Source organism: Xyrauchen texanus, chromosome 4, assembly GCF_025860055.1.
Source record: "Xyrauchen texanus isolate HMW12.3.18 chromosome 4, RBS_HiC_50CHRs, whole genome shotgun sequence".
Lineage (NCBI taxonomy): Eukaryota > Metazoa > Chordata > Actinopteri > Cypriniformes > Catostomidae > Xyrauchen > Xyrauchen texanus.
Genome location: NC_068279.1, coordinates 31,537,442 through 31,552,021, shown reverse-complemented (window position 1 = coordinate 31,552,021; position 14,580 = coordinate 31,537,442). Strand labels below are relative to the sequence as shown.

General features: G+C 39.8%; 1 protein-coding gene across 4 annotated transcripts in view; it reads left to right on the top strand.

The window, feature by feature from the left end:
- Positions 1–14,580, top strand: part of rtkna (rhotekin a) — a 101,110-nt gene that overhangs the window by 34,582 nt on the left and 51,948 nt on the right. The window lies entirely within an intron of this gene.

The window sequence follows — 14,580 nt, the reverse complement described above, 5'->3', positions numbered from 1 at the left end:
TGCTAAGTAGATGAACTGCTCAGTATTCCTGCATTGTGATCCTAAATTTGAATTGTACGTCAACATTCCCCTGAGATAATGAAAGGACATTGAGACGCCTGCTTTGAGCTGAGAAGGACATCTTCTTAAATTCCTTGTGCATGCTAATTCTTTATGGTCATGCTTGTCGGAGTTTGCCGTTTCTAATTCTCAGAATTCAATGTCAGAAAGAGCTCCATATTAGATCAAGAGACTTGAGACTTGTTTACTGTGGCATGAAAGGAGGAAGAGAGAAGAAACACGTATTCAGAGTGCCGGGCATGGAATATTAGTGTCATTTTCTTCAAAATCTTGACTACTCAAACTTTAAAGGATTAGTTCACTCAAAAATGAAAATCTCTCATAATTTACTCTCATGATATCCCAGTTGTGGGATACATTTGAAGAAAATCGGAAAAATATCTTGGCTCAGTAGGTCCTAAAAATTTAAGTGAATGGAGATTTGTCTTTTGAAGCTCCAAAAATCACAGACAGTCAGCATAAACGTCATTGATATGACTCTTTAAAGTGATACGAACACTGCTTCAGAAAAAATCAACATTTAAGTACTTTTAACTCCAAATCATCACTTCCGGTCAGCAGTGGTAAGCACGTGTGACGCAATCTCGTTGGCATGTGAGACATGCGAGAACGCGGAAGAGTAGCGCTGTTTACATCTGAGTAGGAGTAACGTGTATAGAAGCTTTGTTGGTTTTGGTTTAGATCTGTATTTGTATCTGTTTCTTTACTCACAATGGTCCCTTTGTGTGCTTATCCTGGAAGTTTCAATCGAGAAGAGAATGTGAGATTACGTCCATAATTTCAACGTGAATACCTTACAAGTGAAACCGCACGAATTCCACCCTCTCGTGAAGCTTACTGGAAGCTGGATTGTACTTCAGCTGGATTGTAGTTAAAAAGCACTTCAATATTTATAGTTTCTTGTCCCAAACGTGATCGTGTCACTTTAGAAGACATTCATTTACTTGCTGGATTTGTATGGATGATGTTTACACTGACTGTCTGTGTATTTTGGAGCTTTTAAAGTCTGATCACCATTCACTTGCATTTTAAGGACCTACTGAGATAAGATATTTTTCTTCAAATATGTTCTGGCAAAGAAAGAAAGACATACATACACACCTCGGATATCATGAGGGTGAGTAAATGATGAGAGAATTTTCATTTTTGTGTGAACTACCCCTTTAAAGAGCCTGGCATTGCTCAAGTTTTTATGGTGTTTTGATAAGGCTGGGCGATATGGCCAAAATTATTATCACGATAATCGTTTTCATATTGTTCGATATTGATATTTATCACAATATACATTTACACATTGCACTTTCTTTTTTTTATTTCAAAGTTGATGGAAAAAAAGAAGAAAAAATAAATCGTTAGCAAGGCAGCTAGCAATAGCAAGTTCATCCAGTCTGACCCTACGTTACCACTGGCGCGTTGTGAGCGAAGCTGAGAGCGTTTTCAATTCATTCCTATGAAAGCCGAGTGTCATGCTCGCAAAGTGGATCGTAGGATTGGCAGCGGTGCAGAGCAAGCTCTCTCCTAGCGTTGTGAGCGCCTTTTGAGCTTATTGTGTTTTAGCGACATGCAGTAAATATCGAAAATTTCTCAAAAGCTTATCGTGGATTTTCTTTATCGTGATATATATCGATATTGTTTTATCGCCCAGTCCTATGTTTTGATGTTTTAATTGAATCATCACTGTGTACTAAAAATTGACACTTTGTATGGCTTAGCAAAAATACTCCCACTTCTACATTAAAGGAATTTGCTTCCCATGTACTGGTTGGATTCTTTCTAAATTTTTATGATGGGCACAAGGACTCAAGTGACAGCAATCTTGAAAAACACAATAATTGTGTGACTTGATTTTATTTTTTAACTTTGCATTGCATATGTTATGTACCTAGCGGTCCAATTTGAGTCGGACAGGGATATCAGCCATACCCACTCTGCTAGATACTGAAAACAAAAAATATTCAAGATGTAATACAACAGCCAAGCACATACATCTCCAGAATCGATATGATGCATATGTACTTAGACCAACAAATACAAAATAGCCAGACTAAACTGGCTCCATAGTCCCCCATCCCACCCCAAGTACAAGTTGACTTGCAGTCAAAATGCATCTTTACAAATTTCTATTCTAAATATGTAATGCAGTATATCATTTGTTTTTGATACAATGTCTCTTGGATGGCAGTAGGAGGTCATGAATCCCATTTTTATTTTAAAGATTAATGTAAAGAGGAAAATCTCTCTGGGCTCTCTGACAAAATAAATTTGGAAACGATTTTGCTCAGCCAGAGTTTGCTTCATATATTCTCCAGTGCTGTAGAGACAGGAACCTGTGGTTTTCTGAATGATTGGGGACTACTGTTGGCACTAACATTTGCAGTCAGGCCTTTCAAGTTTTAACAAGTCAACTGCAGAATGGAGGCAACCTTCTGTCTTGGCACTTCTGCCTGCACATTCCTCTTTGTTTCCTTCCTTTACGATATATCCATCTTAAAGCCATGCGAACACCTCCCTGGTGTCATCACAGTTAAACCATTTGTTGCTGAAAAGCCATAATTCATAGGTGGCATGTTGTGATGGTGACTGAAACAGTACATAGCTGAGCTTAATCAGAGTGACTGGCTTGTAGGATGTCATCTCTGCCTTCCTCTCGACCCACACCGCCTGACCACACATACAATAGCATGCTGTAGATGTGGAAATGCTTTTGTGTGGAGTGATTGCTCCATCAGGCTGTTCTTAATGCTGTTGCTTGCCATTGCTGTCTAGTCTCTGCCGGAGGGGTGGTGGGGCATTTGGTCACTTTCTCTATAATTAGGTTGTTGGCTACTGATGCCCAAATTATTAATGTTTATGTAATGAAGTCGATGGCATAATAATTGAAGATAGTTAACAATACACTGTCCCCAAAAACTTTGGACATATAAGCCACACTTCTGTAAATTGTATGAATGCCATTTAAAGAAAATCGAATGTTTGTGATTACCTGCATCTGCTCTGACTTTTCAGTAGCACTAATATTTTATTAAGTAGTGGGGTAGTGTTGACATCATGATTTAGGCCTACTGAATCAACATCGCTGTGCACTAATTCCAGCTGGCCATCCCACAGATGCACTCAAGGACATAATGATATTAGAGCAACAATGTCATCTTTGTATCTCTGTCTTTTTTATTTTGGAGTGAACCAGTAATATGAGGTGATCAAGTTTTGGATGAACAACATGGATTTTGTAAAAATTTCTGCCATGAATTCAACCTGTTTGCAAGGACCAGAGCTCTACAGATACAGAGGTCCCTCTGTGCTCTTACCGCAGTGTATTTAACCCTCTGGGGTCTGAGGGTGTTTTGGGCCCTGGAGAAGTTGACTTGACATTTGTGCTTTTTTCAGTAGCTTAATAACACATTAATGGCTAAAATCTGATAACACTGTATTCAGCACAAACTGGGCTACAATAATATGTGAGCAATATGTGTGTACATGTTTTTATTTTTGAGAAAATAACGTTTATGCATGGTTTTTGAAAAAACTAAAATTTTAAGTCATTGAAATAAAGCCATATAACACATACTAAACATTTGTCCACAAGCCTTTTGAGGACTGGATTTTGTAGCCTAGAGTTTTTGCTACAAAATGATGTGAAAACCATCCTGATCACTCATTCATACAAAACAATATATTAATTTAACTTTTGTAAGACACTTTTAGTGTTAGAAAGGTCATATGTGAGGGCGTGAATGATCATGAATATTGATTGTAATTCACACCTGAGGAGACAAAATACCCCTCCCCTGGGCCCATCAATGAGGAATGTGACAGAAAGAGAATGAATGTGAGGAGACTTAATGATCAAAATCAAGTTTTAAGTTAAAAGAAGTAGAGGTCTGACTATACATTTACTTTACATAAAGACTTTACTTAATTTTAGACCTACATTATCATTTAAAATAAGTCTCTTCTGCTCACCAAGACTGCATTTATTTGATCCAAAATACAGTAAAAACAGTTTTCTATTTGAATATATTGTAAAATGCAATTTGTGATCAAAGCTGAACATGATACTTCAGAAATCATTATAATATGCTGATTTTCTAATATGGGCATATTTAAAGTGCATTTTACTCATTTAACCTGAACACGTATTTGCCAGCACAAGCTTTGTTGATGATAATGAGGCTTCATTAACACTATTTAAAATATAAACTAAACATTCATATTATTTTTATATCATATTGCATATCATACAGCATACAATTTAAATGCCTGCTTTAGCTGAAACAGCAAAGTGATACGAACACTGCTTCGGAAAAAATCAACATTTAAGTACTTTTTAACTCCAAATCATCACTTCCGGTCAGCAGTGGTAAGCACGTGTGACGCAATCTCGTTGGCATGTGAGACATGCGAGAACGCGGAAGAGTAGCGCTGTTTACATCTGAGTAGGAGTAACGTGTATAGAAGCTTTGTTGGTTTTGGTTTAGATCTGTATTTGTATCTGTTTCTTTACTCACAATGGTCCCTTTGTGTGCTTATCCTGGAAGTTTCAATCGAGAAGAGAATGTGAGATTACGTCCATAATTTCAACGTGAATACCTTACAAGTGAAACCGCATGAATTCCACCCTCTCGTGAAGCTTACTGGAAGCGATTGGATTGTAGTTAAAAAGCACTTCAATATTTATAGTTTCTTGCCCCAAACGTGATCGTGTCACTTTAGAAGACATTCATTTACTTGCTGGATTTGTATGGATGATGTTTATACTGACTGTCTGTGTATTTTGGAGCTTTTAAAGTCTGATCACCATTCACTTGCATTTTAAGGACCTACTGAGATAAGATATTTTTCTTCAAATATGTTCTGGCAAAGAAAGAAAGACATACATACACACCTCGGATATCATGAGGGTGAGTAAATGATGAGAGAATTTTCAAAACAAAGCTTGTGCTGGCAAATACGTGTTCAGGTTTTTCCGTTAAATGTAACTAAAACTTGCTTATTAGGAGTCATATTTCAAATGTTAATACTCTGAATCCTGGCTGGCAAGTCTGGAACCAGTCCCATTAGTAAAATATGTATGTGTTTAAATAAAATAGCATGTCAACTAATGAAAACTAAATGACTTACTCGTCCAAAATTTTATCCTCTGCTGGATCAAGTCTCTCTTCAAAATATAAACGTCCATCGGAGTCCCGCTATTCTTCCGAGGAAAATGTTACCTCTTCATCATTATCCAGGAGTTTTCTCCCTTGTGTATCGTGCTGTCTTTCAAATGTGCATTAAAGTGACTAAAGTAAAGAGAAGCTGTACATCACTTTGTTTCATACAGATTACATTTCAGGAGAATATTTATTTTTAAATTTGAATTGTTTTATTAAAAAGTAGATATTTTCAGCTTTATTTAGACATATGTTTCATGTTTGTGCGATAAGTATTCACGGAGTTTCAGTTTCAGGGGTTTCAGAAATATGCTTGTGAACCCAGAGACTGCTGACAGCTCACCCTTTTTATTTTCTTTATTTTACAAAAGTACATGTTGTTTCCGCTGTAATGATGGAAAAAAAATACAGCAGGACGCGCCGGCGCGTCAGTCGACCCCAGAGGGTTAACAGGGTTCATTCCCTCAGGTGGATCAGCGTGTCCTTTATGTATCCAGCACAGCAGAGATGATGTCTAGTGCTTGTTGTAATTGCTTATGGTATATTGATTAATGTAATCTTATTCAAATAAACTGACCCTTCACTCCTATACTGACCTGAGTGTTGAAACTTTTTGTGCTACAAGAAATAATGACCGTATAAAGTTGGCCTCCACCCATGATCTCCTGTGGGTCATTGAACCACAGCCAGGAGAATGTTCCAATGCTTGGGAAAGGGCAGAGCTCTCACCTAGAACCCCAGTGTGACCTGAATCTGCCTCAGGTTTCCTCCACTATTTGGTGTCATCGAATCAGTGGAAGATGGACTTTAACTCTCCAACAACTTGTTAATTGCTTAGTCTGGAAAACAATGGATGCTTGGATGGAAGGAAAGTAAGAAAGAAAGAAAGAAAGAAAGAGACGCAAGCAGGCAATCAATTGGAATGCTAAGATTGGTTTACAATTTTGTTGGGATGAATGAACTCAAGTGATGAGCATGAACAAAACTTGACTCTTTTTAGGGTTCATAAGGTTAAAGGTCATCAGTGTGTGCATGCCAGAGCCATTTACGTAGTAGTTTGCCTATTCATCTATACTAAAATGGCAAAGCAAGACTGTTGGTTTAGCTGGAGTGTTGTTTAAGTAGCTTTGTTATAATTTCAAAATTCTGTGTTATACACTAACAAAAGTCTGTATTTGTTTATGTCAAGCAATAGAACAAGAGTAGATATTTGATTACTACTGTAACTCAATGCTTGGCTTCTTTGCAACTACGGCAGATAATAACATGATCGGACACATGTGTCCAAACTATTTTAGGATCAGTCTATCACTCAGTTTAAATTAAGTTCCAAAGTAGCCTCAATGTATCTTCTTTTTCATGACTAGGCTTTGTATCTCCAAAGCTCTGGCACTCCTCAGGCCTCGCAGGCAGTGTGGGGTATTGGGAGGAGGGCACAGGCTGGTAGTGAAAGAGGGCATTGTATTAGGTCACCCACGCCTCAGCACAGCATGTAACGCCCATGGCCCGGTCCCTGGTGCAGTAAGGAGCAGGGCTGAATGGACACACTGTGTGCAGGAACCAGCCAATTGCCTCTTCTCAAGCCAGCTTCCTTTGGAAAACACCACCCAGAAGACAGTTTGTTAGAGGAGACGGCAAAATTCTCACCGTGGCCGGCACTCTACAAACTTTCGAGTCATCCCTGCCCTGCTCAGGCATTCTCAAGCAATGTTATGCCTTCAGAAAATTAGCTACATTACTGTAGCTAAACCTGCTGATAAAACCTGCTGAGTCTGCCTCGTCTCAGTTTGGATTATTTTTCATACAGAATTAGACATTTTCCTCTGTCCAATGCACTGACAAGACTTGTCATATCAATACTTTATAGCGCACCACCCACTTACCCATATTATCCTGCACAGGCAATATGCATTATCTAAACGTCCTAAAATATGTCCTGTGACAGATGGGTTCGGCTCAACTATTCTGTGAGATCTGATGAGCCTCTGAAGTAACTTTATTTTAATTTTTCAGTTTCAAAGTTACAATAGTTACTGCATTTTGCCATTTGTAGTGCAACATTAGGGTTGGAAACCGATAACCAGTTCTTGTTCAGAACCGGTTCCATATTTTTAAAACTCAAACCGTATGATTTTCATGACTTACAGTTCCATTAGCGGTTGCTGAACGTGCAATTTTCAAAACTCTGTGTGACAAGGAGGAAGGCGGGGCCAGGCCATAACTATGCACACCCGGCCCCCAATCGGGCTAATCAGCCGAGGAGAGGGATAAATGCAGCCAGATGCGGTAGTTCGGGAGAGAGAGTGAGCCACACGAATCTTACATGTGTTTATGTTTGTGTCTTTTTGTTGATATTTACCTCCTCCTTGCCCATTTTAAACCTTGGTCCTGAAACCCGGGAAGGAGGAGGGATTTGCTGTCGTGGAGTCCTCGCCACTGCGGTCTGTCCAAAGGAGCAGCAGCAGCAGTGGCCATCTGCCGGGGACGGAGGAGTCTCTGCCGGCTTCCAGGACATGGAGGAACAGCCGCCATCCACGAGGGGAGGATGGTCTCACTGCCAGCCACCTGGAGCAGTGGAGCCCGGAGCTCGCTCGGTCCCCAATCTGGCTAATCAGCCGAGGAGAGGGAGAAATGCAGCCGGATGTGGCAGTTCGGGAGAGAGACAGCCACACGCAGCTGCCGTGTGTTTATGTTTGTGTCTTTTTTTTCATGAAATACTTTGATTGTTCAGACAGTTCCCTCCGCCTCCTTGCCCATTTTAAACTTTGTTACACTCTGCCTTCAGTGCACTTCGGTGGTAGCGCTGCCCTTTAACTGAAACAAAAGCTTGAAACACACCACGCGACTAGTGTACTTTGATTTCTGAACAAATTACTCTGAGACAGTTCTTTTGAATGTACAATACAAAACCTACAGTGCTACCAGTGAACTCAGATTCCCCAAAAATATTATTTTGTGACAGTTTTTATTATTAAATCAAAAACATACATTATGACCAGTGTTGTGCGGTTCCCGAAACTAATGGGCCCTTTCCCACTGCAGGTACTAATGCCCGTTTTAGGCATGTAGGGACTGTGAAAGTTGCTGCAGCCTGTGATTTGGTAAAAAAGTAAAACGCCATTTGTAAATAAACTAGCTGCTAGGCTGCTACCCAAAGGATTGAGCTAATTTTACAATTCCCTTAAAAGAAAAAATAATAACAACTAAGTATCCAAAGAGGATCACACATTTAACATATGTTTTTGCGAGGGGTGAGCAGTGCTGCTGCATAATTTCATCGGCAGACACGCTTTGAGTTTTCCTCGTATCTGTACTGTTTGTACTGTGTGACTATACAGAAAAATGATTTCTGGATTACTACATAAAATGTTTCCTGGGATTATAGATATAAATAATAAGATGTTTATCAAGACTGAGGTAATTGAACTCTTTTGTACACTAGACCGTCATGTAATCTAGTTTACATGAGGGAAGTATTGCGTGCCTGTTTCTGCCAGGTTAACTTGCATCTTTTTTAAGTAAACAAGTATTTTAGTACAGTAATTTATCTTGAGCCATAAAAGCCTTTTATTGTTAAAGAATGGGTTGATAAAAATGTTTTATGTTGACAGCTGAGTTCAGCGTGGTTAACTCTGCCGTCTTGTCTCATCTCTCACTCCAGCTTCAGGGACACCACATGTTTGGCTCACATGCCCAGTTTAAACTGTAATCTGAAGACACTGTTATATGTTCTGATAGTGTGTGTGATTTCCCTCCCCCTCATTCCCCCCTAATTTTCTCGGCTGGACAAATTCTTACTGGGCTGCAACAGTTTTTCGTATGGTGACCTACCACTCTCACTGCCTGCCTGCTTGACCGTGTAACTGAATTGAGTCCAAGGTTGTTCGTTTTGGAATGAAAGCACCAGTACGACAAGCCACCACACATTCTACCTCTTGAGAATAGCTTGCAATATACTGAAGGGCTGTTGTGCTTGATGAGATAATGTACTTTACACTGTTTGTTCATACTTAGCACAGTTTAACAGGAACCATCAGGCTGAAATAGCTGTTGAAGTGTGGGGTGCTTTGCTTATCTGATACAGCTGAAGAGCAACCCTCATCCTCCTGTACTGCTTTATTCCAGCTTTGTCAGTGCATTTTAATGTTGAAGGATATCAAATTGATTTAGTTGCCCAAGAAATGTTTAACTTTAGACCACTTATCTTTACACACCTGAGTTAAGGCTTCTCTGAACAGGCTGTGTGCCTGCTCAAAATTTTGTGTAAAGACAATACAATAAAAAGCCAGACTAAATTATGCCGGCTCTGACCTGCCAACTTCTAGAATTAAAGGCTGTTCTGATGCTGCTTTAGTTCTGTGGAAATGAAATGCAGCATCAGAGCAGCCATAAACTTTGTTGGTGTCATGATAGAGCATATTTAATAGTCTATAGTTATAGATTTCAGAAGTACATTTTTATAGTTTCAGTACATTCATATTTCTATATTCATAATTTTATATCTAAAACATGTATCTTCTAACATTATTTATCCAATTGTAATTGCTGTGTAAATGCATTTATTCCACCTCTGTACAGCATTAACCCCTACTTGGAACTTAGGGTCAATTGGCCCCTTTTTTATTTTGAAACTGATTCACTCACTTCAACGGCCTGAAACTTAATAACATCCTCCATGGAGGTGATCTGCACCTAACAATGTCATTTTTTTGTTATTTTTTATAAAAAAAAAATATTTCAGCTTTTTATAAAATAAGCTTTAAAAAAGTTCCTATGATGATACTTACAGGGTAAATTTGACAATGTTAAGATGTGCACGAAAGCTGTAAAATTATTAAAAAAAAAAAAAGTTCAGAATATTATTTAGAAATACACTCATATTCATAATTGCACGCACATACAGGGAGATCAAATTGATTTAGTAGCCTAAGGAAATGTGCCACTTTAGACCCCTTGTCTTTACACATTTGTGTTCCACACACAAACGCGCACACACACACACACACACACACACACACACACACACACACACACATGCTCACACACATGCTTACAAACAAGCTCACACACAAACTCATACATACACTGGTGGCCAAAGGTTTGGAATAATGTACAGATTTTGCTGTTTTGGAAGGAAATTGGTACTTTAATTCTCCAAAGTGTCATTCAACTGATCACAAAGTATAGTCAGGACATTATTGATGTAAAAAACAACACCATCAATATTTTAAAAATGTCATTTTTGATCAAATCTAGACAGGCCCCATTTTCAGCAGCCATCACTCTAACACCTTATTCTTGAGTAATCATGCTAAAATGCAAATTTGGTACTAGAAAATAACTTGCCATTATATCAAACACAGTTGAAAGCAATTTGGTTTGTTTAATGAAGCTTAACATTGTCTTTATGTTTGTGTTTGAGTTGCCACAGTGTGTAATAGACTGGCAAGTCTTCAGGTCAATATTAGGTCAAAAATGGCAAAAAAAAGAAACCTCTTTCTCTAGAAACTCGTCAGTCATTCATTGTTTTGAGGAATGAAGGCTACACAATGCTTGAAATTGCCAAAAAAAAACAAAAAAATAAGATTTCATAAAACGGTTTAAACTACAGTCTTCAAAGGACAACTGGCTCTAACAAGGACAGAAAGAGATGTGGAAGGCCAGATGTACAAATAAACAAGAGGATAAGTACATCAGAGTCTCTAGTTTGAGAAATAGATGCATCAAATGTCCTCAGCTGACAGCTTCATTGAATTCTACCTGCTCAACACCAGTTTCATGTACAACAGTAAAGACAAGACTCTTTAACACATACTCTACAAGAACAGGCCTTATGGGAAGAATTGCAAAGAAAAAGCCACTTTTGAAAAACAAAAAGAAAATGTTAGAGTGGGCAAAGAAACACAGACATTTTACATTGATATGAGTGTTATGGATCTTAACCCCGTTGAGATTTTGTGTGATCAGCAAGACAGTAAGCTGCGTGAGAAGTGCCAGACAAGACAGCCACATCTATGGCAAGTGCTACAGGAAGTGTGGGGTGAAATGTCACTTGAGTATCTGGACAATCTGACAACTAGAATGTCAAGGATCTGCAAAGCTGTCATTGCTGCACGTGGAGGATTTTTTGATGAGAACTCTTTGAAGTAGTTTTTTTTTCCAAATTGTAATAGTATTTTTCATGCTATTAATGTCCAGACTATAATTTGTAATCAGCTGAATTCCACTGGTGAATAAAAGTACCAATTTATTTCCATAAGAGCAAAATCTGTACATTATCCTAAACTTTTGTCCGCCAGTGTAAATGCATACATACATAAATACATGCTTGCATACACACACACAGACATTCACAAACACTCATTGACAACAAACACAAATGCAAACAAGAAATTCTTGAATTTTATTGAAACTCATATGTTCAGAAGTTATTTTACTGTTAATTCAGTGTTCATTATATGTTTATAAATGTTCAACATATGCAAAACAAATAAACACCTGGTCTAGTAGAATTCTACAGAAAGTAAATAATGTTATTAGTTATTGGATCATTTTGTTCAAATAATCATAAAAATAATTTCAAAGTGAAATTGTGAATAAAAAAAAAAAACCTCCCATGTCTGCTCTGATCACAGCTTCTGTAAGCCCCAAATAGCCAAAAACTCATTATCCGCTCTTGCCTTAGGTTGTTTTCTACAAAATTAGTCTATTGTTTACTTGTCTGTCAGCATGTCTGGGATAATAATCCACTTTTATGTCACTTTTATATTTAGTTCATCAAAGAGAATTATAAAAAAAAAGTTATTGTTTGAAAATGTTCCTGACTATTGATAATGAAATGCTGTACATTATTTCATGTAAATGCTGGAGTTCTTAGCATTCAAATGACCCCAAGATCAAGTTTGTAGTCCATTCAGAGGCTGAGATATACCACAAAACATGGGGAAATGGTTGGGCTTCCTAAAAAAGACTGGATGTAACAGAACATGGTGGGTAATCCCCTGCCTTTCAGATTGTGATAAAAGGTGATTAGTTGATCTAGTGTTTGGTGCCACCTATAGGAATGATTTCAGACCAAAAATTACAGATCCTTTATTACAAGCTTTTGAAATTGAAGATAAAAACAGGCAGATTTAAAGTAGGGACTTGATCATTAAAACCATCCAAGGGTTAAACAGTCTGTGAATAGAGGTGGCAGTCCAAAACGGTGAAGTTACATACAAAGGTTTTTGCATTCCTTCTAGAATGAAAACCGATCTTGATTAGTTTGCTGAACGACAGCGCCAGTGTGTGTGTGTAGAAATCAGCTTTGAATTTTAGGACGCCTCAAGTCGTCTGGGTGTCAAGTTTGGTGTTGAATGCCCTTTACTCCCCTTGTCTGTGTTTACAGTGTGCTTAGAGATTCAGTAACATACAATGGTTAATCCTACTTTGTTTTTTATTTAATTTAATTTTTTAATGCTATTTTCTTTGGTGGCCAGAAAAATTAAACAACTGGCTATTTACTTACTTATGCCTGCTACACCTCCTGGGGCATAGGCCGCCAACAAGAGCTCTCCAGGCATCCCTGTCTTGGGCTTTTCTCTCCAGTTGGCTCCAGGTGTATCCAAGTTCTTTGGTATCAGCTGCCAGATCTCGGCGCCACGTATTTCTTGGCCTTCCTCTTTTCCTTTTGCCTTGGGGATTCCAGGTGAGCGCTTGCCTGGTGATGTTGGAAGCTGGCTTGTGGAGCGTGTGGCCAATCCATCTCCAGCGTCGTTTCAGGATCTCATCTTCTGCAGGAAGCTGATTGGTTCTCTGCCAAAGGTCCTGGTTGCTGATGGTGTTTGGCCAGCGGATCTGGAGGATTCTTCGCAGACAGGAGTTGATGAAGGTCTGAGCTTTCTTTATTGTCACCACTGTTGTCCTCCATGTCTCTGCACCATAGAGAAGGACCGCCTTGACACTGGTGTTGAACAGCCTGACCTTTGTCCTTAGGCCCAGTTCCTTTGAGCTCCAGATGTTCCTCAGCTGTAGGAAGGCTGCTCTTGCTTTACATATTCGTGCCTTGATGTCAGCGTCTGTTCCGCCCTGCTTGTCGATGACACTGCCCAGGTAGGTGAAGGCCTTTACTTCTTCTAACGCCTCTCCGTCCAACTGGACTTTGTCTTCTGTTTGTTGATGTTCAGACCTACTTGAGCGGAGGTGGCAGCTGTGCTGTTTGTCTTCTCCTGCATCTGCTGTCGGGTGTGGGATAGCAAGGCCAAATCATCCGCGAAGTCCAGGTCGTCGAGTTGTGTGAAGGGTGTCCACTGGATTCCTGTTCTTGTACGTGCTGTTGTAATCTTCATTATCCAGTCGATGGCTAGCAAGAAGAGAAAGGGCGAGAGCAGACATCCCTGACGAACCCCGGTTCTCACTTCGAAGGTCTCCGTAAGCTTCCCTTCATGGACCACTCTGCTGGTCATACCGTCGTACGAGTTTCGGATGATGTTAACGATCTTGGCTGGCACACCGTAATGCTGGAGAAGGTTCCAAAGGGCACTCCTATCCAGGCTGTCAAAAGCCTTCTCGTAGTCTACGAAGATGATGTAGAGGGAAGAGTTCCACTCCAGTGACTGCTCAACAATGATACGCAGGGTGGCGATCTGATCCGTACAGGATCTGTCTTTCCGGAAGCCTGCCTGCTGGTCACGGAGTTGGGTGTCCACCTGGTCCTTCATTCTATTCAGGATAATCCTATTGAACACTTTCCCTGGAATGGACAGTAGCGTAATCCCTCGGTAGTTGTCACACTTGCTGAGGTCGCCTTTCTTAGGTAGCTTTATAATGTATCCCTCCTTCCACTCCGTGGGCACCTGTTCCTCCTCCCAGATTTTCTTGAACAACGGGAACAGTATCTCTACCGTTGTTTCCAGGTCTGCCTTCAATGCTTCTGCTGGTATGCTGTCTGGACCTGCTGCCTTGCCGTTCCTCTGCTGGCCTACTGCCTTGCAGATCTCTTCTCTGGTGGGCGCACTGCAGTCTATTTGTAGATCCTCTGCTGCTGGATTGATGGTTGGCGGGTTTGCTGGCATTTGTCTGTTCAACAGTGCTTCGAAGTGTTCCCTCCATCTGTCCATTTGTTGCTCCTCTCCCTTCAATATCTTTCCCTCCTTGTCTTTCACCGGCCTACCTGGCTTGCAGAACTTCCCTGACAGCATCTTTGTGATGGAGTGCAGATCTTTCATGTTGCCATTTCTTGCTGCTTTTTCTGCTTCGGCTGCCAGACCATCAACATAGTTTCGCTTGTCGGTTCTAATACGCTTCTTCACCTCTTTGTTGGCAGCTGTGAAATCTTCTTGTGCCTTGGCCTTCTCTGCTCTTGTTCTGCTGTTGTTGAGGGCTG